Source organism: Leopardus geoffroyi, chromosome A3 (genome assembly GCF_018350155.1).
Source record: "Leopardus geoffroyi isolate Oge1 chromosome A3, O.geoffroyi_Oge1_pat1.0, whole genome shotgun sequence".
Taxonomy (NCBI): domain Eukaryota; kingdom Metazoa; phylum Chordata; class Mammalia; order Carnivora; family Felidae; genus Leopardus; species Leopardus geoffroyi.
This window is the reverse complement of record NC_059336.1, coordinates 87,624,837-87,652,735: the sequence shown is the minus strand read 5'-3', so window position 1 is coordinate 87,652,735 and position 27,899 is coordinate 87,624,837. Positions and strand designations below refer to the sequence as shown.

Here is a 27,899-nt window from a genome sequence, read left to right as displayed (position 1 = left end):
GGCATGCTCTAGTATCTCCTACATAAGTATCCCTGCTACTACCCCATTTCTTTCTTTATGTTCTCAGCAAAACTCCTTGCAAGAACTGCCTTGCTCACTGCCTCACTTTCTCTTCCCCACTGTCTACACATGGGCTTTTGTCCCCTCTCTGCTACTGAGGCTGCTCTTGTCAAGGTCATTAGTGACCTCCTTATTGCCAAGTCTAATGGTCTCTTCTCTATTCTTATCTTACCGACCTATCAGCAGCTGTCAACACAGTGGATCTCTTCTTGAAACATTTTGTTGTCTGACTTTCTGGTACCCTTCACTCTCCTGGTTTTCCCTTGCCTCACTGGCTGTTTCTCTTTCTTCCTCTGTGGAGTTCCATTTACCTCTACTAGACCTCTGAATGTGGGAGAGTCCCATGACTCTACCCTGGGCCCCCTATTCTCGCTTCCCCCAGGGGAGCTTTTCCAGGTCTTAGCTTTAGGTTCTGGTCTAAAGCTACATCTGGTCTCTTTTTTCTGAGAACTCTAGCTTAGTGCTACTTAGTCTTTATTGTGCATACAGATCACTTGGGAATCTTGTTAAAATGCACACTCTGATACCAGTGATCTGAGGTAGGGCTTAAGATTCTGTATTTCCAACAAGTTCCTGGGTGATGCTGAGGCTGCTGGTCTTGGGATCTTATTTTGAATGGTGCTGAGCAGTGAGGCTACAGACTTGTATTCCCAACTGCCTCCTTGATGTTTCTACATGGACGTCTTACAGGTAACTCAGATCAAGCCTAACAACCCTAGCAGAGTCTTAATTTCTTTCCTCAAACCCACTTTTTTCTGTATTACATTATCTTCCCAGTTGTTCATACCAAAAATCTTGGAATTTTTCTTGGTTTCTCTATTTTCTTCACTTTCCCATCCAATCTATCAGCAAATTCAATTGGCTTAATTCTCTAAAACATATCCCAAATCTTTCACTTGGCTCCACCCTAATAGTAGTAGCTAAAATTTATTGAGCACTTTCTACATATCAGGCTATGTTAATGATTTGTTATAGACTGAATGTTAATGTCTCTCCAGAATACATACATTGAAATCTAATCCCTAATACAATGGTATTTGGAGGTGGCGCCTTTGGAGATGATTAAGTCATGAGGGCTCTGCAATAATGAGATTAATGACATTATAAAAGAGATCTCAGAGGGGTGCCTGGGTGGCTCAGTTGGTTAAGCATCTGACTTTGGCTCTGTCATGATCTCATGATTCGTGGATTCAGGCCCCGCTTCAGTTCAGGCTCTGTGCTGACAGCATGGAACCTGGAGTCTGCTTCAGATTCTGTGTCTCCCTCTCTCTCTGACCCTCCCCTACTCATTCTCTCTCTCTCTCTCTCTCTCTCTCTCTCTCTCTCAAAAATGAACATTTAAAAAATAAATAAAAGAGACCTCAGAGATCTCCCTTGCCCCTTCTGCTATGTGAGGACAGTGAGAAGACAGTGGTCTATAAACTGGAAAGCAGGCTCTCACCAGACACCAAATCTGCTGGTGCCTTGATCTTGGACTTCCCAGCCTCCAGAACTGTGAGAAATAAATTTCTGTTGTTTATAAGTTACCCAGCCTATAGTATTTTGTTATGGCAGCTTGGGCTAAGACAGTGCTGTGTTTTTGTATTTATTATTAAAACTCTAGTCGCAACAATTGTATAAGGTCAAGTATTATTAATCTCATTATTTAGATGAGGAAAACTTATTTCTAGGTAATGCTACATAGATGAACAGTTTAAAAACCCAATTTACTCTTTTGGTTTATTTTTATCCTTTGTTGTAAATATGGTTGTCAATAGGGCTATTGATATACTTAGAGAATTATGGAGATGTTATTTTAAGGTTTTGGTGTCCTTGCTAAGCACAAATTATATTGCAAATGTCCATAAGTCAACGTCCAATTCTGTGCATCTTCCAGAATTTATAGTCTCTTTTGCATTCTCAAACCATTTTTGGCAAGGGCTATATGCATTTAAAATGCTAAAAATATTTGTGTCTGATAATTATAATATTGTGATGCACCTTACAAAGACATTGTGTCTTGTGCATCCTTGTGCAAAGCAGGGATTCTTTATTTTCACCCCTGAATTTCTGGTAACCTATAGGATACATTGACAACACAACCTTCAAGCTCCAAGATGTATTCCTTTCCTAAGCTTACTCTGTGTTGGTCAGTTTCAAGAGTATTGCGCTGTGTTGTTTTTCACCCTTACAACCTATGATGACAAGTAGCTGGGGTTCAGGAAAAAGCAGCCTACATGGTCTGCTAGACCATGGTCTTATAGATGGAAAGTAGTGCATATGAAGAAAGTCTCAAGAATGTGGGGTTGTTTAGACTGGAGAGTAGGTTGAGCTCTTTGCTACACTGTTAATGTTAAAGGAAATTCTTAGTAAACTTGTTGGTAAAATAAAGACATCTTTTGTAATGGGAGTAATTTACTTAGCTTTATTTTTTTTTTATCATTTTTTATAAGTTTATTTGAGAGGGAGAGAGCAGGGGAGGGTCAGAGAGAGACGAGGAGAGAGAATCCCAAGCAGGCCTCATACTGTCAGTGCAGAGACCAACGCGGAGCTTGAACTCATGCACCATGAGATCATGACCTGAGCTGAAGTCAAGAGTTGGGTGCTTAACTGACTGAGCTACTGAGGTGCCCCAGTTTAGTTAGCTTTATAAGTGTGAGTTTCTCTTGAGGGTGGGAAAAGGAGATACCAGTCATCATTATCCTGGTAATTAGTATTACGCCTTTCTCTAGACAACCAGTCCTCTCTAAGAACGTCCAATATGCCAAGGCAAACATTACACCAAGCATAACACTTCAGTCTTTTCTCTTGCTCAGTTATAATATCCTAGGAAGTAATATTCTTGCATATAAATGAACTCAGGAAAGCTCCAAAAGGAGCCCCAACCATTAGCAAGGGGCTGCAATTCTTTATTTCTGAGAAACATGCATCAGATGTTCCTATATATGAGAAATGCTCCCACTGGAATTCTGGCATGTCAAAGCAGAAGGAGCCATGCAGACCCTCCAGTCCACCCCTGGAGTTCTAGAGAACACACAGATGAAACCGAGAGAAGACAAGACTCTGACCCAAGGTGAGGCCATAATTACTGGCAAATCCAGGGTTGCTGAAAAGTTGTTCTTCAGGATTTTCTGTCCATCCGTCCTCCCTCCCTTCAAAAAAAAAAAATTGTATTAGAAGCATTCAGAATGTCAACAAAATAGCTACAACTTTTTTTTTTTTTTGCAATTACAGAGTGGTACTCAGTTAATACAACAACAGTTTTTTAATGTTTATTTATTTTTGAGAGGTAAAGAGAGAACAGGGGAGGGGCAGAGACAGAAGGAGACACAGAATCTGAAGCAGGCTCCAGGCTCTGACCTGTTAGCATAGAGCCCAATGCAGGGATGGAACCCATGAACCATGAGATCATGACCTGAGCTGATGTCAGACACTTAACCAACTGAGCCACTCAGGTGCCCCAAGAACAACAATTATTTTGTATAAACTGCATCAGAGACCACTGAAAATGAACCAGCTACCATCGCCGTATATAACTAATTAGTGCTATGTACCAACAGGAACCTGCTTTAAATTTCCATGCCAGTTTACAAACCCCATACCGACCAGGCAAAGTTAGTGGCTATTAAAGATACCACCAGGATAGGTCTACCTGAAGACACATTCAGTAGTGTGTTAACTATACAAAAAAAAAAAAAAAAAAAAAAAAAAAGACCCTGTACAGTTTAAAAACAAATATTACACAGTCTTACATTTCAGTTTTTTTCTTTAAAAGGAGTGAGCTGTGTACAGGAAGGGGGAGGGGTTAAATGTTTTATAGACCAGAACAAAAAACTACGCTAGGATGAACTTGTTCATCTTCTTCATCTTCCTCTCTTATCTTCCTTGTCTTCCATCTTTTTCTTGCTTTTTTCAGCCCTGACGACTCCCTTTTTTGCTGTGTCAGGCTTTCCTTTGGCTCAGTATGCAGCAATAGTCTTTTTATACTTTTCCTTCAGCTTAGCAGCCTTCTTTTCATAAGGATGCGTGTTCTCTGCGGCAGCGTGATTCCACACCTCTCCAGTTTCTTTGCGGCATCACCAACGGATAGGCCAGGATATTCTCCTTTGGTTTTTGGGTGATACTCAGAACCAAACAAGAGAAAGGCCAAAGGAGGCTTCTTAGGTGCATTGGGATCCTTGAACTTCTTTTTTGTTTCTTCTTTAGAGGGGGATGTAAGTTTTCATTTACTCTTTTATAACGGGCTTTGTCTGCCTTTACCAGGTCTTCACATTTTCCTTTCTTTTGAGCACATGGGCCTCCACCTCTCTGAGCACTCCTTAGAAAATTCTGAGCTGACTGAAGCATCTAGGTGATTCTTCCTGTGTTCCTCTCTGCAAGTTTGCATATGATGACATTTTGCCTCTGGGCTTCTTAGGATCTCCTTTGCCCATGTTTAATTATTTTCCTCAATGTGGCAGAGCCGCCCAGTGCCCGTCTGGCTCTCACTTGCCCCAGTGCTGCCTCTGTGGAGCTTAGGGTACTGCGGTGGCTGTCCAGGACCTTTCTTTCTAAATGTCAGCTTCTCCCTTTTTTAATGTTACATTTTCAAGATCCTATTTGGTTTCAAGGGAAAAAGACAGGAAGAATGTAAGTTCCTTGTAAGAATCTTAAATATGGTAGAGGAGACGGGTGGGGCTGAGACAGGCCTCCACCCATGTTGACGCTTCATCCTCATCCTGGACACAGGGACAAATTTACAATGATTTAAACTTTATTACAATTACAGCATCACAAAGCATATTAGTTCCCTAGGGCTGCCTTAACAAAGTACTACACACTGGATGGCTTACAACTGTAGATGTATTTGTTCATAGTTCTGGAGGGTAGATGTCTGGAATCAAGGTTTCCATTGGGCCGTGCTCCCTCTGGAGGCTGTAAAGGAAGAATCCTTCCTTGTCTGTTCCTGACTTCTGGTGGTTAGCAGCAGTCTTTGGTATCCTTGGCTTGCAGCCACATGACTCCAATCTCTGCCCCCATCATCACATAGGCTTCTCCTCTGTGCCTGTGTGTCCTCTGTGTTTCTTTATACCCAAATCTCCCTCTCCTTATAAAGTCCCCCATCGTTGGATTTAGGGCCCATCCTAATCCACTATGAATTATTCTTAATTTTCTACAAATACCCTATTGCTAAATAAGGTCACATTCACAGGTTCCAGGGAGACATTAATTTCAGGGAGGTAACTATTCAACCCAGTATGCAAAGTTACAATGTTTTATGTTTTAACTTTTTCTAAGAATTATATTTGTATTGCTCTAGAAAGGCATGTTTTTTCTTAGTTCAGGAGAGAGAAATGCACCTGAAACACTGCCTTCCAATGTATATCTGGTAAAACACTATTCTCAAGAAATGTAACATGAAATAAAAGTTTCCATGGTCAAGAGAATTTGAGGACCCTGTATTCTACCCCCTCTTGAAGCATCATCAGGTACCTAGGACAGAAAATGTTGAGAAAGGTCCTGTAACAAGCACCTGTGTTTATCCTTCCAATTTCAAAGTGATATTGGACAGGAAACACTTCTGTCTGTGTGTCTATATTGATTAAGGGTTGCCTCCACTTCATGAAACAGAAACCCAACCACAGTAGGTTAATCCAATAGGGATTTATTCCCTTACCTAGAAAGTTCCAAAGTCAGAGTCTGGGATTTACACAGTAGCTCATTATGGCACCAGTAGACTGGGCTCCTTCTATCTCTCTGCTCTGATGTATTCAGTGGGATTCTTTCTCTTGAAAGTTTGCAAACCAGATACTCCATTTCTTATCTCTCAACTACCTTCTATTCAGAGAGGAGGAGGAAGTGGTGAGGGAGAAGGAGTAGCATTTCTATCAGGAAATTAGAGTTTCCAAAAAATTCCCAGCAGATTTATACTTGCACGTTATTGACTAGGATTGTATCATATGGTTGCTTCTAGCTTCAGGGAATGCTGAGAAATGTAGATTTTGGTTTTTTTAAATAAAGTTTATTTTTGAGAGAGAAAGAGAGTGAGGAAGGGGGAGAGAGAGGGTAGAGAGAGAGAGAGAGAGAGAGAGAGAGAGAGAGAATGCCAAATAGGCTCCACACTGGCAGCTCAGAGCCTGATGTGGGGCTTGAACTCACGAACCATGAGATCCTGACCTGAGCCGAAACCAAGAGTCAGCCACCTAACTGACTGAGCCACTCAGGTGCCCCAGAAACACAGGTTTTTTGTTGGACACATTGTATGTTGGACAAAATTGAGATTCTGTTAGGAAGAAAGAAAGGGAGGTGATATTGTCTAGGCAGCTGGCCATGACTGCCACATACACAATTTCCTATGGCGTTAGTGACCAAGAGATCACCCTTGTTAAAAATGTGTCCCCATGATAGAATGTTTTCTGTAGAGTTCCAGGGTTTTTGCACCAGCCTCCAAGTTTAATCCTACCAAACATTTTAGCTCAGTTCAACCAAAGAAGTTTGAAGTGCTCATACTTGTATGGCTCAATGCTACCCTAAGTGCCTTTTAAATTATTTAATGGCTTGATATGTGCTTACATTCCTAAGCTAATTTCATCTTCTTTAATGTGCTCTAATGGTATTTGGAGCTTCCCTCCCTATGACCCCAAATCCCTTAAATATATAGCTGCCAGGTTTAGAGTAATAGAGTAATACATTAGGAATGCATTGTGGAAGCATCGCTGTTTCTTCTGGTCAACATTTAAAGCAGTGAAAAGAGAGGCTCCCACCTTCTCAGAGACAATGGATGCTGTCTTGTGACTTAGGAGAGCCTTGTCAATGCCAGAGTCCTCAATGATCACTGTTGTGGTCACATATTCAAATCACCAGTGGATCTAAAACGCATTCCTCCATTCCCAGGTAGGACCTGCAAAGAAGAGCCTATTAGGAGAAGGAGCCAAAAGGGTCTCATTCTGTCTTTGGTTCTCCCCTTTTACTTTGTGTGATCAGGGAAAGCACACAGGCCAGGGGAAAGAAAGCTCATTAGTGCAGCATAGCCTAGCTTAGCCTGAAGAACACAGCAGACAATAATGTCAAAGAGAAAGATCCAGAGACATAAACAGATTCCAAAAAAGGTTTCCTTTTGATCTCTGAATATATGACATTTTTAAAAAATGTTTATTTATTTTAAGAGAGAGAGAGAGAGAGAGAGAGAGCAGGAGAGGGGCAGAGAGAGAATCCCAAACAGGTTCCATGCTCTCAGCACAGAGCCTGATGCAGGGCTTGAACCCATAGACCACGAGATCATGACCTGAGCCGAAATCAAGAGTCAGATGCTTGACCTACTGAGCCACCCAGGCACCCCAAATATGTGACATTTCTAATCTTACTTCTGGAGATAGGTGAGGAGGAGGAAAGGACCCACAGGATAAAGCAATCAGGTCATCAAACCTGAGAATAGGAGTGTGCTTTGCAAGTGAGTGCTTAGTGGCCTGGGGAAAACAGTCATGGAAACTGAGCTATTCTCCATTCTCTGCTATGTATATAAGGTCTTTCCTTCATTCTGGGTGCAGGTAATCAACCTGGGATGTCAAAACACCTGTTTTTCCTTTCAGCAAAAACATGTCAAGATTTCTTTTTTTTTTTTAATTTTTTTTTGAACATTTATTTATTTTTGAGACAGAGAGAGACAGAGCATGAACGGGGGAGGGACAGAGAGAGAGGGAGACACAATCCGAAGCAGGCTCCAGGCTCTGAGCTGTCAGCACAGAGCCCAACGCGGGGCTCTCACCCACCAACCATGAGATCATGACCTGAGTTGAAATTAGACACTTAACCAACTGAGTCCTCCAGATGTCCCACTCTTATACATTTCTAAAAAAACACAGATTACACTGGCCTCATATCCAAAGGCAGCAGCTGAAAGGAACAAATACTCCTATATGATTTTGGTAGTTGACATACTATAAAGAAAAAATTTTTTCAATTTCTAATCCCCCTAGTACAAGGGAAACCATTTGTTTATCACAGAATGGTGTTTCAGAAAGGGCACTCTGAAAATTGTAAGGGGTTCCCAAGCCACTGACCCAAAGATACTGTCCCTGGAACACAAAATATTGTACAGAAGGTATAAGGAGAAGGGTAATAATGTAGCAGAAGCCAGGATGAGTTTCTCTTGCCTGAGTGACTATGTGGCATAGTGGGTGAGCACGTGCCCTACAGCATTGGATTGTATCTTGAGACTTGGTTTCCTTGTTGGAATCCCTTGTTAAGCTCTTAGTTCTGGAGTGCAGGAACCATTTGCTAAACATTTTTTTTTTGTAGTATTAGGTTTTATTAACACAAATCCGACATGCGCATAAGCTGTCTGTCTGTTCCTTTTCTTCTCTGCGCAGCCTGGCATTGGGATTGGTGATCCTGATGGCCAGCTGGGCTGCTCTTTCCACAATGCTTTGTGGTTCTTGGAGGAGACATTGTGAAATCCCTGCACAGTGAGATTTGTTGCACATCAGCAGCACTTCAAGCTCCTTGACATTGTGGACCAGGAACTTCGGGAAGCCACTGGGCAGCATGTGCTTTGTCTTCTTATTGCTCCTGTAACCAATGTTGGGCATCAAGATCTGGCCCTTGAATCTTCTGCACACTCTATTGTCAGTGCCTCTGGGTTTCCGCCAGTTGTGCTTAATTTTGATATATCAGTCTAACTGGCACCAGATGAACTTCTTGGTCCTCTTTTTAACAACTTGGGCTTCACCAGAGGTCTGAGGGTGGCTGTAATGCCCAGTAGGAGATGGCTGCCACCTCCCCAGGCAATGCCGAGGAAAACCCATCTGCTAAACCTTTGCCGTCTCCCAGCACTTAGCCTAAAAGCTGCAAGATGGGTAAGGACACCAGGAAAGAAAGAATGCCCCAGTAAATCCAGCCAGAAACATTTGTCTCAGCAAAAATGTTTGGCTGAGATGCCAATCCAGTAGCTGCAGGCTGTGCTTACTGGTGGGAAGCCCAGCCACTAAGGGGACGGTTGCTGTTTTACAGGTGGGTGTGGATGAAACCTGGAACTGTGGAGTTGTAGGGGGAATCTCAGAGGCCACAGTGCTCAGTGAGTATCCTAGGATGACACAGCTAGTAAACTACCAAATAAAGACCTTGACTCCAGGTATTTGGACTCCCAGGCCAGTGATTTCCCATCTCACTCCAGTCTGCAGGGTGGCAGAGTGGGACTGCCTGAATTAGAATCCTGATTGTCCTCACTTACTAGCTGTGTGGCTGAGGACACATCTTTTCACCTCTGTTGCTCGGTTTGCTCATCTTGGTGGGACTTCTGTCATTTGGGTCATTGTGAGGATGAAAGGAATGATTGCATGGGGTTAGTGCCTGGCCCCATGGACAGTTTCCTGGTGTTAGCAGCTGCCAGCTCTACTGTCAATGCTTCTCATATTTGCATTTTCTTCAAAGCTGCAGAATGAGAAGGAAGTTGGGTTGTATGCTAGGAAAATGAAATCGAAGAGAACCGCCCGAGAGACACCCCATGATAAATAATTCCACTACCCGCTGACAAGTGTCGTAAGGGCTCGGAGGAGAGGCCTATTAATTCTGCTCAAGAGATCAGAGAAAACTTCACAAAGGGGCTGACATTTGAGCTGGGCCTTACAAAGCAAGTTGGAATATTCCTGCTTGATTTGATTCTTTCTTGAAAGAATCCTTTTGAGCACAGAAACTCTTTTTTATTTATTGGGTGCTATTTTATATGTGATTGTCACAGTTGCAGGCTCCCTAGCTCATTATTATTTGAGTTCTATCAAGGAGATATTTATTATTTACAATTTTTCCTCACCATTTGTATAACCTGTAGATTTAAAGAATAGATTTGCTTCACAATGAATTTAGATTAAATTAGTCCTTGTTTTGGCAGTAATCTACATAGAGAGGTATTTATGCAATATATACAGTTAATTTGTTTCTGTATATATTGGCCACAGATGCTGGGCTCAATTTATCTCCTCTCTGCAGGGTCTTTTGTTGTCCTTGAATACCCATCTCACATATGTCCCTGAATGTGTGCAACTGATTAATCATAAAAATGATGACGTTCCTTGGAGTAATTGGACATTATATAAAAAGCATCTGCTGTGCTTTCTCAAGAGGGAGGGGCAGGCAATTTCCTAGTCAGCACAGACAGCTGCTCTTCCGGGGGGCGGGGGGGGGGGGGGAGGGGTGTGTGTTCCAAGGCCATAGTGTGGCAGTGGATGGCACATGGCATTTCCCCACTTTGTGCTGGGATGTTAGAAATGCCACAGGGATGTGCCCTGTGCCTCAGGAGGAGACCAGCCCCCTTTATGTCTAAGCACCATTTCCTATACTCTGAAGACCTTCCCATAGCATATACTTGCTCAGTCTCTGATTCTGTATTTTGTGGCACTGTCTGGAAAAGGGGTGTGGGAATAAGAAACAAAGCAAAGCAAAACAAAACCCAAACCTATAGCAAGTGTAGTGTAGGGGCACTTTAACAGTTCACCTTGAAATCTTAGGTTCAGTTTCATTGACTGATCCAAAGCTTAAAAAAAGAGAACCAGAGGGCACATCCAGGTCACCATAAAGTCCTGTTTGATTTTTTTTTTTTTTTTTTGTCTCCTAAACATTCCCAAACCCATGTACTTTTCACCATCTCCTCATGCCCCAACTCCAAGCCTCATCATCCCCATCACCCCATCTGGACACTTGCAGGGCCTCTAACTAGTCTCCCAACACCACTTGTGCCCCGCCCCCTAAGCCCTGTTCTCATTCTTCCTTGTAGTGTTAGCTCAAATGTCATTGCCACTGGGAACCTGTCTCAGACCTGCTTTACCAGGTGGCTAAATCCTTCAACTATACGATTTTCTGGCATGGGTGTCTCTGCTAAATAGCAGTGATCACAGGTACATGTACAATGTTTCTGTATTTCTGGTCAATGCCCATTTCTTGTACCAAACTGTGATTTCTATGTTTGCTAGGATGTTGCCTGGTTTTGCTCACCAGCCTACCTTCTACATAGCATTTGCTGATGCTTTTTTTCCTCAGTTGAATCTTTGGCAACATCTAACAACAGCATTCGTTTTTTTTCTCCAAGTGTTCAATTTGGATGGAATTGATTGAACAAGCAACTCAGCCCAATTTAAATCTTTAGTGTTTGATAGAAAATTCTTGTCAGTGTGCTTTTAATACTACAAAATGTCCAATGCTATTAAATTTTTCTTTAGCTGTTACTTCTATCAGATATTTACACAGAGTTTTAAAATGTCAAATGCATGCTGTTTGGAATGTCAAATCCAAATGCTTTCATTGTCAATGTAGAATGATGTGTAAACAGATAATATTGTAAACTAAATTGCCAAATTAAGCTCATTTGATTTATTAAAAATATTAACAATATATGCAAGCTAGGGTACTCTTGTTAGGTTTCAGAGGTGTCTGGTAAGTTTCTTGTCAGAAAAATAAAGTCAAAAAAATTTCTTGCTTCATTTGAAATATTTATACCAGCACCTTGCCTTTAAACAGGTAATAAACTTAAAAAAATTTTTTTTAATGTTTATTTTTGAGAGAGAGAGCATGAGCAGGGGAGAGGCAGAGAGAGAGGGAGACACAGAATCTGAAACAGGCTCCAGGCTCTGAGCTGTTAGCACAGAGCCGGATGTGCGACTCAAACCCATGAACTATGAGATCATGACCTGAGCCGAAGTCAGATGCTTAACCGACTGAGCCACCCAGGTGCCCCACAGGCAATAAATTTTGTAATGAAAAACTAATATTCTGGGATTTACTCCTCAAAATATTATGAGGAATTCTGAGAAGGGAATGTTTAAAGAAACGTCTTCATTTGTTTGACACATTAAAACTTTGATTTGAAAAGTATTGCCTCCTTCCTAATAGCTTGTGCTTATCTTCACCATGCACAAGGATGGCTTTAAGCTACAACCATGCTTTTGTTTTATTTTATTTTTTAAATTTACATCCCAATTATTTAGCATATAGTGCAACAGTGATTTCAGGAGTAGATTCCTTAATTCCCCTTACCCACTTAGCCCATCCCCCCTCCCCAAACCCCTCCAGTAACCCTCTGTTTGTTCTCCTTATTTATGAGTCTCTTCTGTTTTGTCCCCCTCCCTGTTTTTGTATTATTTTTGCTTCCTTTCCCTTATGTTCATCTGTTCTGTGTCTTAAAGTCCTCATATGAGTGAAGTCATATGATACTTGTACAACCATGCTTTTGGGAGGTCTCTACTCCTGGGTTTTTAAAACCAGGTTTATTTTTATTTATTTATTTATTTAAAAAAAATTTTTTTTTCAACGTTTATTTTTATTTTTGGGACAGAGAGAGACAGAGCATGAACGGGGGAGGGGCAGAGAGAGAGGGAGACACAGAATCGGAAACAGGCTCCAGGTTCTGAGCCATCAGCCCAGAGCCCGACGCAGGGCTCGTACTCACGGACCGCGAGATCGTGACCTGGCTGAAGTCGGACGTTTAACCGACTGCGCCACCCAGGCGCCCCAAAACCAGGTTTATTTTTAAATAGGTTTGTTTTTAAAGAGAAGTATTTCCAAATTTTACAAACTTATTTGAGATTTTACATGCCTATTGAGAAGAAAAAACATTTTCTTCTCTTCTTGTATTAATGTTAAGGGTTTCAAAGCATGTATTCTCCCTTATAAATTACCTGGGTGATTGTCATGTCCAAGAAGCAGCGTAAAGAGAACCACAAATTCCTTCATTTCCATCAGCAAGCCTGAACATTTCATGTAGAGCAGGTTCTTTATGCTCGCATGTATCTCATGGTAATCCGACTCCTAGAGTAACAGGGTAATATGACCAGATTATATTTTGCACATACTCTTTTGTGAGTCATACGTTACAATGTACATGTTACATAATTGCCCATGTACATTACTGTATAGGGCGATACATAGAGCTCTATTCTTCCTAGCCATTGAGATGTTCAAGGATAATTTTCACTTTAACTAATTTTGGCCATATTAATGGACTTGGGAACCTAATCCATCATAAGATGTGATTTGCAGTGATAATTTTGACCTACTTAGCTAAGTCATTAAATGCACTGTCTTAGATTCTTGGGTGGACTGTGCTATCTGACAGCAGCACTATATTTTTGAAGTAGGCTTTTCACTTAATGCATATATGACAAGGTCTGTGGTATAAGATTTAATAAGCTTTTACAAGAGAGCGTGTGTTTTTCCCTCATGGGCAATGTTAAACATGCACTGTCAAACTTAAATATTACATAACTTAAAAAATACATTATGATGTATGTTTTAGATTGAATGTAGCCAAGAACCTCATTTTCAGGCTCATTAGATACATGTTCTACGGCAGAGACTCTAAAGCTATTTTGCCAGGGTTTGCTACAAAGCATATCAAGAAACTTGAATGGATTTTGTTGTCCTAGGAGGTGAGTTCCAAAGATAGATAATAGCTACTGTATTTTCTTGTCTTTTGAGTTTTTGTGGCCTTCCTCCTGTTTGTGTCACTGTTGTTCTGTAGCCAAAAAGAGTTGAAGGATCAGTTGGTACTGGCTGAGTCTGACTTGATGCTTCACTTTGAACTTGATCGCTTTGGTCATAAGTATCTCATATTTTCTTTTAAAAGGCTCTCTCTTCAGCCAGCAGACCATTTCTCTTTTTTAACAGTAACAATTCTACTTCCCCCAAAAGAAACAGTATGTATAAATAAAGTTATATAAGAACACCCAACACTTAGTTTTGCAATGTCAAGACCTGGCTCTGATTGGAGCTGAGCTTCTCAAGCTGTCTTATTGGGCCCAGCACACATATTTGTTGGTGATGGACTTGATGGTACATTTTCATGTGAACAGACAAAAACAGGCTTTACTCTCAAAAAATTTACCAGCTCAGAAATAGAACTCTCCTGTCCCAGGACATGTTTTAGGCAGTTCTCAAGTCTCCAGCAGGAAAGGAAGAATTAGCACAAGGTATTGGTAATCTCAGACATATTTATGTTAGGGATATTAAAAGCATGGCTTATTATAGTCTTTCAAATAGAACAGATGGAATCAAATGCTCATAGAATGACTGATTCATTTCTTTAGAACCTTCAGTGTTCTCAGGATAGTTTGAAAACTTATACAAACCAATATCCTCATTTTAATTGCTGATTGAAGAGATGTCAAAATTAACTGATTTGCCTTCAAGTCTACAACTAGCTGGGGTATGTGGTGGAGGAGCTGAGATTATTATGGTCCTGACTTCCTGACTCAAGGGTGGTCAGACTGGTCTGATGTGAGAGAAGGGAAAGAGAGAAAGGAAAGTGGGAGAGAAAGCTAGTGAATGCCAAAGGACAATAGGTGGTGATTGCCTCGTCAGAGCTGCAAATGATAGTTAGATTTTGGCATAGATTTCTTTTAGAGCATTTGTAGGTTCACAGCAAAACTGAGCAGAAGCTACAGAGGTTTCCCATATGCCTCCTGCCCCATACCTGCTTAACCTTCCCCATTATCAATATCCCCTACAAGAATGTTACATGTGTTATAATTGATGAGCCTATACTAACACATCATTATCACCCAAAGTCCATAGTTTGCATTAGGTAAATTCTTACCAGTTAGATTTTAAGTAAGGGCTCAAGCTGGAGGAGGGGCTTGACCTGGCCCTGAAAGGAGAGGGAAGGCCTTGATCATTACCACCTACAGAGGTTTAATACACCTATTGTACCACACCTTGGGGTCAGGTTGTTCCCCTGGTAGACTGTGGCTCCTTCCCACTTCTCCAATAACCAGTGACACTTTGTGAGCCAGGCCTAGTGTGAGGCAACCATCCAGATCCAGGGTGGTGTGATATGTGATGATGCACCATGAACAGTCATGAAGAAATGTATCTGTTGTTTCCCTCCCCAAAACGGCAAAGCAGAATTGGATTGTTCTCTATGTTGAGAATTTTGCTTCCTGTAGTCTCATTATGCATAGAGCTTGTTGAAATATGATTCTCTCTGGACGTTGCCAAATTAAATGCTAACATTCAACACAAACGGGCAGCCATTTTCCAAAACAAGGCCATGGCTGAGTGACACCACATATTCCTCCTTCCCCTCGGTTCCCCCCTCAGCCCCATTGGCTAGGCTGGCTTTGCTCTTGTCCTCGTAAATTTTTATTTTCTCTCTATAAACTGGTATGTTCCCATTCCCATTCCCAATTTTCTGTGCTAGCTACTTCTTAATTGACTTGCTAAGAATATGTCTTTATTTATAACCAGCTCTTGGATTAATTATTTCATTATTTTTAATATCTTAATTTTCTTCTTCTTTCCTTAAGCCTATTCTGTTTTTCTAACTTTTAAAGTTGAATGCTTATTTGATTTTCATTCTTTTTTTTTTTTTTTGAAAGTTTATTTATTTATTTTAAGAGACAGAGTGGAGGGACAGAAAGAGAGGGAGAGAGGATCCCAAGCATGCTCCGTGCTGGGGCTCAATCTCATAAAACATGAGATCATGACCTGGGCCGAAATCAGGAGTCAGATGCTTAACCATCTGAGCCACCCAGGCGCTCCTTCATTCTTGTTAATAAAAATATTAAAGGCTGTAAATTTGTTTCTAAATGTGGCTCTGGCTGCAGCCACTAATTGTTGATATATAGTGTCCCTTTTGTCATTTTAAAAAATAATATGCAATTGCAGTTTAGATTTCCTTTGTGAACAGATGTTATTTAGGGGAGAGTTTCAAGATTTCTAGGTGGCATTTTTTGTTTGTTGTTAAAAATGCATCACCTAGTTTTGTGGTCAGAGAATATGTCTTTCTCAATTTTTAGGGTTTATTGGAGATTCCTTTGTGTCCTGATTTGTAGATTTTTATAAATGTTCCATCAATATGTAGTCCAAATGTCTCTAAGACCTCCCACCCGTTTTTGATATGCAGTTTACCTTTCTTTTAATATGCAATCAAAATGCCTCAGATCTCTACTCCACAAACTGTGGGAAGGTCCTTACCTTTCACAGATTCCCCAAGACATTTTGGGAGGAGGGGCTTTTATTTTAGTCTGCCTCTTAGTCTATATTATTGGTGCTTCTGATGGTGGCCTCATTCAGATTATTTGTTATGACAGGCCTATTACACTGAAGTATCAAGCCCCTCCATGACCTCAGTGGCTGAACACAACAGAAATGTATCTCTTGCTCCTGCTGTGTGTCTATTGAGTTTTGGGGGGGACCTGTCCCATGTCTCCCTCACAGGCTGATGGAGTTGTCACCATCTGGAAATTGCTGGTGGCTGTAGCAGGAGGATGGGTTCTAAAATGCTTCTTCCCAGATGAATTTCTGCTCATATTGCATTGATCACAGAAGGACATAGGCAGGGCTGAGCTGGAAGAGAGTGGGAAACTATCATCCTCTTCTGTACCCAGAAATGGAGGGGAAACAGATACTGGTGAACAAGGGTGTCCATCATACTTGACAGCTTGCCTCCCAGAGGAGCTGCCCTCTTTGTTAATACATTTGCCCTCACTAAACACTGTCCTTTCTCCTTTATTCTCCCAAAGCACCACTAACACAAGGCTCTTCTGCACGTCAGACTCCTAATCAAAGGATTAGGCATAGAGAAGGTATTTATAGTGTAGGGCCAGAAACAACTTTTAAATTCAACTCAGCATCATTGATTCTTGAAATTTATTGGCCATTCTCCATCAGAGGGAATTTTTCATTGTCTGTTTCTTTCTGTAGGCCCCTGTTCTTTGCCATGTTCTTGTCCCAGTGCCGCTGCCTGTTCTTGCATCTCTCCTCTTTCCCCATTTGCTGTTGGAATACCACTTCTCATTTTTTTGTTACTCTTTCTGCAGGGCAGTTTATCCCTTTGTTTCCCCATCTTCTTCCACATCAAGGTTGATGAGGGTTGACAAGTAAAAGGAACTTGTTTCCTTTACCCACAACGTTTCTGACATGAAATGTGTGTGCGTTTTTTTTCCACACCAACTCCATAATTCCAGTGGGGCATCCTATAATTCTATTCCGTTCTGACACTACAGAGCTGGACTTAGCATCTGATCCAACAGGTCAAAGGCTCAGTCCCACAAGACTACACCCACTTCAGATGCGAGTTGCAAGCCTGGGCCTCTGCTACTTCTGACTGGCTATAAATCAGGGGCTCCCCCAGCCCTTCTTTGCATTTAATAATTTACTAGAACAGCTCACAGAACTTAGGGAGTTACTTATGTCCACTGGTTTATTATATAACAAAGGATATGATAAAGGATACAGATGAACAGTCCGATGAGGAGGTACATAGAGTGAGGTGTGGAAGGGTTTCAAGTATAGGAGTTTCTCTCTCTATGGAGGTGGGGTAGTCTACCCTCCTAGCATGTGGATGCATTCACCATACTGGAAACTCTCCAAATCCTGTATTTTAGGGATTTTTATGGAGGCTTCATCACAAAGACATTGTCAATTAACTCAATTTCCAGCTCCTCTCCCTGCGCTGGAAGATGAGAGATAGGACTGAAAGTTCTAAGCTTGTAATCATACCTTCATCTTTCCGGTGACTAGCCCCCATCCTGAAGCCCACCAAGATTCACTTCATTAGTGCAAAAGATGTTCCTATAATGCAGGAAACTCCAAGAGATTTAAGAACTCTGTGTAGATGTGCCTTTCATCCCTATCAGTCATAAAATTACAAGGGTTTAAGCTGTGGGTCAGGAACCTGGGTCAAAGACCAAATACTAGGGAAAAAAAGATGTTTCTAGCACCCCTGTTTCTCTGGAGATTACAAGGGTTTTAAGAACTCTGTGTCAGGAACTAGGGGTAGAGACTAGTATATATATTTATTTCATAGCAAGGGAAGAAGGAACTCACTTTTCACTTTTTAAGAGAGCCATCAAAAAATTTCTTAGACCCAAAAAATAAAAAACAAAAGAAAACATAAAACCCCACTGTCCCCCTGAAGATAAATGATGCTTCTCTTAGAATGAAGAAATGTTTTGCTGGATTGTTTAAGAGGAATTTTTCCCTGTTCTTGGTGCTTGCAGTGAAATTGCTTTCTATAATGTTAATTTGCACTCCAAGTTTGTCACCCAAACCTATTGGTTCCTGAGTTTGTATTGTGAGAATGTGGGTACTGAGGGATACATTTAAGTCTAATCAACTTATTCAGGCTTTTTTACCCTCTCTCCCCCCACACACTCGTTTTAACCTCTTTAATTTGTTATGCACTGACAAGCATATTAATGTCATCCATTGTTATTGAGATCCTGTTATTTTCTGACCGATTCCAAATTGGTTTATATATATATATACATATATATATATATAAAATACATATATATATATTATACATATATATGTATATATATAATACATATATATCAAAATACATATATATAGTCCAATACTATGTTGTTTGATGCGTAATCATTCAATATGGTATTTTCATTGTGGGAACTACTCTCTTCAAAGATAAAAATAATCTTTGCATTATCTAGAGGTTTTTACCTTGAATTTTGTTGGCTTTGATATAAATAATGCAACACATGGTTTGTTTACATTTATTTTTCCTAGAGAGCTAACAGTTTTTATTCATGTCGAATGACATATCTATATCTACGTCTATAGCTATATATCTTTATATAAGTAGCCTTTATCTGATTCCCACACATAACCTGTTACAGCCACTTCTTATTTGTGTCTTCAAATCCCTGGCTGCAACGTAGTATTGGAATCCGTGTCTGTCCCCAGCCATGTTGCTTGACTGACACTGCAGTCCTGGTACAGACATAGCATGAGAGATGTTCACGGTTGTGGCGTGTGTGAAATGACTCTGGCCTCTCGAGGCACAACCTCCACATCGTACTGGGAAGGTTGCTAAATTTTCTGGAGGTTCAGAGCCAGAAGGCAGGCAGTAGGGGAGGAATAAGACATCACCTTCTATCTGATTTTTCTCTTCACAAAGGGACAAAGACAAGTGCCTGTGTCAGTCTCTGTTTGTGTCTCTCTTTTCAATCTCATAGGTCTTTGATGAGTAAACGTTCATCCATTGTCCTGGCTCTAGTCTAATCGTCAGTCTTTGTTTCTGGAGTCTTTATGAGTTCTGATCTGATTTAGTGTGCGAGTCAACATAAGTTCTTAATGAAAAGTTGGGGGAGAGTGAGTAATGGATAACTAGGTAGACACCATCCTAAATTGGAATATTTTATAATATTTGTAATTATTTAAAAAATTCTGGTCATCCATGACCAGATTTTTGTCTTCATTTATAAACAAGTCTCTTAAGTGGTGATTAATTTTCTTTTTAAGTAAATAAGCTATTAGAAATAATCAGAGGCCTCTTGGTGCACTGGACTTTGGAATCAGACGCACCCAGGGCTGGTGTTCAGCTCCACCACTTATTAGCTGCATGTTTCTGAGAAACTTTAATGCTCTGGGCTTCAGTTTCCTTTTCTGTAAAATGGGGATAATGATTTCCACTCTGAAGAGTGGTAGTGAATGATTAGAGGCAATTTGTGGTATATCTGCCAGAACTTGCTCTCTTTTGGCCTCAAATGGATGTGAGGAGCTGAATCACAGAATTCTTAAGGAGATGGAATCAGAACAGAACTGGGATGAATTAAATGTTTCAAAATAGTGTCAAGCCTGAAGTATCCTTTTTATAACAGGGATGGTCTTTCTCTCCTGAATTGTGCCTTTATGAGTATATTGGGTGGACTAATGATTCTGCCTCTCTCCAGGCTGATATTATTTAAGTATTTATTTATTCAGCTTTCTTTCTTTCTTTCTTTCTTTCTTTCTTTCTTTCTTTCTTTCTTTCTTTCTTAAGTTTATTTATTTTGAGAGAGAGAGAGCGTGTGAGTGAGCAAGCAGGGTAGGGACAGAGAAAGAGGGGAGAGAGAATCCCCAGCATTGACACTGCGGAGCCCACTGTGGGTCTCAAACTCACAAACCGTGAGATCATGATGTGAGCCGAAATCAAGAGTCGGACGCTCAACTGACTGAGCCACCCAGGTGCCCCTCAACTTTTTTTCTTTTAAATCAAGAGTGGGGAGAACTAGATTCTTTACATGCCCAAAGTCAAGAAAGTCTCAATAAGATTTTTTGAACCAGGCAGCTTCTTGAAAGGCATATGACAAGTTCTAGACTTTATGTAAGCTAATTAACTTCTCTCAGTACATAGCACTCTCTCTTGTCTTATTTGTTTAGAAATTTCAACTGGATGTGGTGACAGACCTCTGGGGACTGTTATGTTTATACCATGAAGCCTCGAGGAGCATTTTGCAAAAATACTTGAAAATTATACATCAACATGGTCAAGGAGCTGTCATAAGTTTTCTGTCTGCTTAGTGGGAGCAGAACCAGTTTAAATTTCGCCACAATGGGAGGAGTCTTGTATAGAAACCTCAGCTGGTGTGTGTTGTTTCTATGAAAAAGTGGTTAACTAACACTGTATTTCTACATGAACTAGAGTTAACTTGTGCCAATGATTTTTTAGTGTGGCTTGATAATTGGTGCTCCAGGCTCCTGCCCAGCTGGCCCACCCTTTAACCCAACTTTTATCCAACCACTGCCCTGCAGTACTCGTTTATGCCTTCATGCTTGTCTGGTTCTCCTTCCTCCTTATACAGTCTTTAGGGGATGGGGGAGAAGTCATTACCATCTATCTGATGTTTCTCAACCTTTCTGCTCCCTTGGCAGTTGAAGAAGACTCTGGTTTGTGCACATAGGTACTTCCCTTGCCCTGTTGGACCCTCTTGAGAAGGAAAGGCATGACTGCCTAATTCAGCCTATACTCCTGGCTTCTAGGGTGGAAAGTAGGAGAAGAGACAGAGCTTGGAAGGAGAGGTGGGCAGGGTAGGAGAAAGGAAAGCTGAATTGAATGAGGTTAAATTTGTGTAGTAAAGTTGAGGCTGTCAGGGAAGGAGTGAGGGGAAAGAGGGAGGAGGAGGGAAGTAAGACTAAGGCATAGCCACTGGTTCAGGAGAGGAGTTTTGGGCAGTGGGGAGGTTGAGGCTTGGGGGAAAAGGCTTGTGGTAGCTTCGTATGTGAGTGCAGTGAATTGGAAAGGAAAAGGGAGATTTTAAAAAGTACCGCCAGAGACTCTCAATTCTTCCTGGTGTTTGAGAAATCCAAGCAAAGCACCTGAGATACTTTAAACTTTGTGTTGTACAAACCATGTCCCCAGGGCTGTGCCATCCCTCCAGGACTGACTTGGGTGTGCAATGAAGTTTGGTTGTGCTATTACACTGTCAGGTGAAAGTCCACTCCTACTGGACAAGGACTCATTTCCTCTGTCAGCTAATCCTTATGTCAGTCTGCCCTCAACACTGTGTCCACTCTTAGGGTTTAATTCAGAGAGTGTTCTTTATTCCCCATTTCTCTGTTCTGGTGTCTTATTATAGCTTCCTTGTGCTGACAAGGACCATCATTGTCAGTGGGATTATTAATTATAATAAGGCAATTGCAATAATTGGGACAGTTGGATAAAGCACCACAGGAAGTGAAATCCCAACTAATACTCTCTGAACTCGAGAGATGAAAATCTTAAAATTCTTTCTCAGGATCACTACAAAATTGTGAGCACTTTCTGTAGGTGATTTCACAGTGTCTAGAATAAGCATTCATTCATTCATTCATTCAGGAAAACTCGACAGACCCTAATCAGTCCTCATATGTGTAAGCAGTTCTTCCAGGGCTGTGGAGGATGGGTCAGAAATAGATCTGTGGGGCTCCTGGTTTGCAAGAATAGATAAAGCATGTATCCAAATAGGTATAATGCAAGGTAGAGGGTACTCACTTCTGACCATGTGGGCTCAGGGAGTTCAGAGGATCAAGCACATGGGTTGTTTTCTGGGCAACCCATGTCCTTAACATGTATAACTTCAGGGTCCCCTTAATTTATTCTCCATGCTTGGTTTCCACAGAGCATATCCCTGAAGATACCAGTCGTCCTCTCCCCTCTCCTGCCAGCAGGCTGTTCATTCTGTCTCTGTTTCTTTTCCATCTTAGACTCCCACTTCCTTGGTGGTAATAATACTGTGGTTCTCCTCTCTCCTTCTCAGACCCCTGTCCTACCCCCAACTCTCCAAATGCTTTCCCCCCAACAGGGAAGCACTTACCCAGACCCTTTACCACAAAAGGCTTTTCTGGGCCCCACTCTCTGCCTCAAGTAGAGCACCAGGTTTGAGCCATTGATGGATGCCAGTGGGCTGACTCTTTGGAGAAATTTTGAGGTTAATGTTTTGGAGGGAAAAGTGTTGGGTGGCATTGGATGGTCAATCCTATTTTCCTAAGCCGTTCCCAGTAACGTGGGTCAATTGCTTGTTCTTTGTCAATTGTCTTCTCCCTTTCTGTGTGGATGAACTCAATTCTCCCCCCATGGATTTGTTCGCATGGGCTGTGCACCCGTCTGGTGGGTTGCTTTGGGCTGTTGAAGGAGCCCCCACTCCACTGGTCAGTGCTAGTGATTTTGTGACATGGTCTTCGGTGTCCCCAGTGGGCAAGAAATGGCGGGCCTCATCGAGAAGTGGGCATAAGGCACTGCTGAAGCCAGACGCAGGCTTTCTAATTCTAGAGCTAAGAACAGACTGGTTTCCTTGACAACAGAGATGAAGTTTGCTCATCTGCTCCTGGAGGTGGGCTTTGTGTGTCTGTGGAAAGCACTGGGACTTGGGGACAAGAAAGGAGATCCTTTCTTTATCCTTTCTGAAAACTCGCCAACTCTTACTGTATTTTAACAATATTATAAACTTCCCAGGTGGCACAGCGACATCAGTTATGTAATCTACACATTGGGAATCCAAACATAGAATCGTCCCTTCCTTTTCACTGCTATGCTTCTGATTCTTGATGTATTTTCCCAGACCTGCAACATCTTTTTGATGTCAGTTTTTTAAGTTTTAAGATGTCAGTCAAATATGTACTTACCCCAGAACTCTTAATGGCTAAATGAAAAGCATTTTTTCTTTCTTTAGCTCGAAGTGATTTGTGTGGCCAGGCAGTTGGGAGGTAATGAAAATCAGCACTTGACAAGCTGATGTTGGCTCAGACCTGCACTTGTCATATGGCATCCTGAGAAAAGGCTTTGGGATCCAAACCCTTTCCTGATGCAAACCAGAAGATTCAGGCTAAAAACTGGTCCATTCGCTTTGCCTACCAGGCCTGATTTCAAGGCAGCGGTTTGGTGTTTAATTCGTGCACCACCCTTCCCTTCCTATGCATTATTAAAGCCTCTTTAAAAAGCAGCCTACAGATCACAGGGGAGAAGACATGCCAGCAGTGATTTCACGTCTCCTGCAAGAGGCAATATCTGTTGCCAGAAAATGCAGGGAAAAGATCTGCAAAATTGTATCCTGTGGTAGATCTGATAAAGATGGCTCTTGGACCTTGAGCTTATAAAAGCAGCTAATTTGTTCAAATCTGTCTTACTTTTCATGTGTCTGTGTCAGTGCACAGCATTCTCAAATGCTAGGTAATGTAGATGGGAGATTGTGAGCAGGACTTACATACCAAGAGCGACTGATGAGATGGAATTAATTAGCAGGGGAATGCCAATTCAGACAGATGCATGAACAGACAGCTGGGGGCCAGAACCCCGTACCTTTTTCTTGAGATGTTTTGGTGATTCTTTCCTCTTATGAAGTTCAAAGCTCTGTGGCTCAAATTTAGCTCCTGCATGCCTCCCTCCCCCAGTAACCAGGGGATGAGCTGTGGCATTCTAAAGCCTTCCACAAGTTCCTTTGTTTCTTTCAGCTCCGCAAAGGAAAGACCCTGACTCCCCCAGGCAAACAGTGGGCTCCCCTTACAGGAAGCTTCCTGGGCTGAGTTCTTTGTTTAGAGACAACCTCCCTGTCCCTGGGACCTTGCCAGATCCTCCTCTCCTTCCACACTTCCCACATCTCTCAGGGCCAGCTGAGGATGTTCAGGGAGAGGGAGAGCCTGCCTCAGCCCATATGCCACACGGACCAAGCAGAGACACCACTGGAGCCAGTCAAACCAGACTCTCAGTAAAAGAGCATCTCTGTACTAGAAGGAACTTCAGAGGCTGCCTTGTCCCACACTTTATTTTACAGATGCCCAGAAGCCCAGAGACTATGAGTGGCTTGCTTTGATCACAGAGCAAGTTAATTAGAGATCTAGAACCAAACCCCAGGCTCTTGAGTCTGTCCAGTGCTCTTTCCCGAGGACACGGTTCCTGGAGTGCCCACTTAGTGCTGTGGTTTCTCAGTATGGTGTATGGTTCAAATGTCTATCCAAGGATCAGGAAAGCTTTGTTTCACACATATATGATCTCAATTGGTCCAGATATACATTGCACTAAAATGTTTCTTTTTTTTAAATTTTTTTAATTTTTAAAATTTTTTTTAACGTTTATTTATTTTTGAGACAGAGAGAGACAGAGCATGAACAGGGGAGGGGCAGAGAGAGAGGGAGACACAGAATCTGAAACAGGCTTCAGGCTCTGAGCGGTCAGCACAGAACCCGACGCGGGGCTCGAACTCATGGACCGCGAGATCATGACCTGAGCTGAAGTCGGACGCTTAACCGACCGAGCCACCCAGGGGCCCCTGTACTAAAATGTTTCTAAATCAAACAGAATTTGAAGACTTACTGTGAGCCTAGAATTGTGCGAGGTGCTTCCATGTGGAGGTGGATTTTTTTTTTTTTTTGGAAGTGGATTTTTGTAGATGTGCTTTAGGTAGGAGTGTCACTGGCTGCACCTAGTGCTGTTTTTGATTGGTTGACAAATGGTGTTTGCAAATTATCAAGCTCTATAGGTCTCATACTATATATACACACTATATATACTCTCTATATAGTATATACTATATGCTATACTATATATATAATATGTATTACCACTTCATGGTTTGGTTAGAAATTACTTAGTTTTGTCCTACCTTCCTACAGAATCATGGCTAGGTATTCATCTGCTGCCTGCAGCACTTAATCCCCTAAACCTCATGAGAGGGGAGGGGCAGACTGAAAAGATGGTCATAAACATCACCTTGGGACATTGGGTCCAGCGGAATACCAGCAGTTTCGTTTTGCCTGTGGTGCCTCAAAAATGAAGGGCAGAAAATATCCCAAAGAGTTTCCCTTCAGTATCTTCAGGTGCAGAGCCTGCCGCCTACTGAAGGGCAGAAAGTTTTGGTTGAGAGAAACTTAAGGTTGGTTGCTGCAGCCTCCATCTCCTGTTGTGGGCATCAGCAGAGAAGATGCCCAGGTTGCCTGATGTGCCATGTGGGCTGGCCATTCAGCAGATGCTGCCTAATGAAGGCAGTGACCCAGGGCAACAGCAGAAAGCCTGCAGAGCTCAGCATACATATCTGTAGGGGACTGCAGAGGGATTTCCTTTTTTCCCAGATGCCCATCTGTAACTCCAACAAGAGATTATGCAGACACAAATGCCCAGCAGGCCTTCAGAAATGCCGCTAGAGGGGCCTTGAGGTGTTCTCATTGCACACTGGTCTGTACCGTCTCATTCATTTAACAAGCTCCTACTGAGCACCTCTTATCTTTTAGGCACTATCCTAGATGCGGAGGATACAGTGATGAACAAAATCAGACAAGGCCTTTCCCTCCTATATCATCCAATGTAGTGATGAGTGAAAGCCTGTTCTAGTTCTTTGTTATTTTTAGAATTTTCAGAAAAAAAGTTCACACAATGAGCTCTTCCCCAGTAGCACTCAGTTTCTTCTGCCTCATTGTCAACCTTTTGTTCATGTTTCCTTCTTCCCCCAAAGAAGAAGCAATCCTGAGGTTGTGTGGGTGTGGAGAGTGAGAGTGGGAGCGGGTGCGTGTAGGGTCATCCTAGACAGAACCCTGGGTAAGTAGACATTCCCTCCTCCCTCCCCCTTTGGTGCCCTATGAACCTCTAAAAATGCCTTACCTCAACTCCTCAGGTGTCCAGGGTCCCCGTTACAATAAAGTAAGGCATCTTCCCAGTGCATGGCCCTAAGTGCTGCATGTTCTCTTTGGGGTCCCTGACTTATCAGCCCCCGATGTCTGCAAAGCTCCGGGAAGAAAGCTGTCTGATTAGGTCACACTGATGTAGGAAGAGATTACAAATATTTGGTCAAGTCTTCCAGGAGTGCTGGCCTTTAAAGAGAGAAGACACTAGTCTAACAAACCTCTCAGTGATCAAACTTTAGGCACAGAGGAGTAGGGTGAGGATATTTGGGCAGCCTGGTGAGATTTGGGGGCCAAGTGCCACCAGCCCCCACTCTGTACCTGTGGCTTCATTTGCCTTGCCTCTCAGCCTCACACAGACTATTATTTCGGGTTATTTTGCCCAACCAACTGGCTTTTTCTTGCAAGTGCTGTGTGTGTGTGTGTGTGTGTGTGTGTGTGTGTGTGTGTGCGCGCGCGCGCGCGCGCACGCACGCGCGCGCGCACACGTGTGAATGTCCACGTCTTCTTATTAGGTCACTGTGTAATTTACGTGCATCTGCATAACCAACCTTGGCCCCTCAGACCTTCTGAAGAACATCAGTGCTTGAAGTGCACAAGGTGGTCCTATGCCCACATGTCTCCATCAACCAACCCCAGGGGAGTGACCCTTGTTTTCTCCTACCACTTCATTCATATGAGGTAGAAGAGACAAGATCCTTCACATACACTATCCCAGGGCTGCAATTCAGGAAAGAAATAGGATTCATTTTCTTGACACAACCTTTCACCAGTTACAAATAGTAGCAATTGCCTATGGGACTCTTTTGAGAAATTATGAAGTGTTAATTAGCAGAAACACTGTGTATTTAAAATATGTGGCATGTTTAAATAACTATTAAATTAAACCTACTTTGCAGAGTTGAGAATCCATCTGGTCCAAATTCTGAAGAGTTGAATTTTGCTGCATATATTAAAAGAACTGTTCAAATGCTTCTGGAAGTGATCATTTTGTGTCACTTTTGTTTCCTTAGATGTAGAAACTGAGGTACAGAAGCCCATGGTGACTGGCTGTGGTGACAGCTTGGCTATTCTACTTGATGTGTTTCCATCTCTCAGAGCAAAGCTTTAAATCACTCCCCATGTCCAGTGGGCATGTCAGGAGTGTGAAGGGACTGTGGCTGTGCTTTACAAGTCACATATTTCAAACTTGCTGATCTCGATAAGTTGTAAATCTTAGCTTAAATGTGAAAATCAAGCATTCCCTGACATTTTCTGCGGAGATGAGGAGGGCAGAGCCAGGAAGCCCAATCCAGGCACTGACCATAAAGCGTCACTGAGTCTTTCTTTGGATGAATCACACTCTCTTGGCCTCAGTTTTCTCATAGATTTTATGAAGGGAGGTGGAGAGTTGGGGTGTGTATCGGTTAGCCTCTTAGAAGGAAAACAGGAACTTCTCTAAGTATCTCAGCAGAGGGCATTGAATGTAGGACATTTGCACAGGTAATGGAGGAGGTAAAAGATCAGATTCCTGGGAGGTAGCCCAGGTATTAGCCCCAGCAGGAAGTTACTTCTGCCAGGAAGGAGGCTAGAAGGCTGGAGGGTGAAGCTGGGGAAAGTGGTGTCATCCCAGCCATGGGGCCAGGGTCACTCACTCTTTGGAAGCTGGAACATGGTAGGCCTCTCAGGTGGGAGCTGGGGCCATGGAGGAGGTGCCACATGAAGCAGAGAGAGAGAGGAAATGTCCTGGCGTCTTCCCTCTGTCTTGGGTCAATGCCTCCTATTGCCCCCAGCCCAGCAGGAAGCCAGCTGACATGGAGTCTGCCGTCGTCAGCTGGGAAGGCTGAGGAGTGATTAGCTGTGAACAGCCCAGGCCAGGTTGCTTCATTCAGTAAGAACCAGACATTAAATGTGTCCTTGAGAGTTTGCCAATGGGTATGTCAGGCCAATAACACCAGAGTGATCTTTAATGAGACTCCCCCACTCCCACCATCAGAAACAAACATTCCCAAGGTGCACCTAGCTTTTTATGTAATGGACTTGCC

At 42.3% G+C, this 27,899-nt stretch overlaps 1 protein-coding gene and 2 pseudogenes across 1 annotated transcript in view; 1 reads left to right on the top strand and 2 right to left on the bottom strand.

Moving 5' to 3' along the window:
• The window catches only part of FIGLA (folliculogenesis specific bHLH transcription factor), a 79,132-nt gene that overhangs the window by 37,280 nt on the left and 13,953 nt on the right, over positions 1-27,899 (top strand). The window lies entirely within an intron of this gene.
• LOC123580931 lies at positions 3,419-6,083 on the bottom strand (annotated as a pseudogene).
• On the bottom strand, positions 8,303-9,300 carry LOC123579750 (annotated as a pseudogene).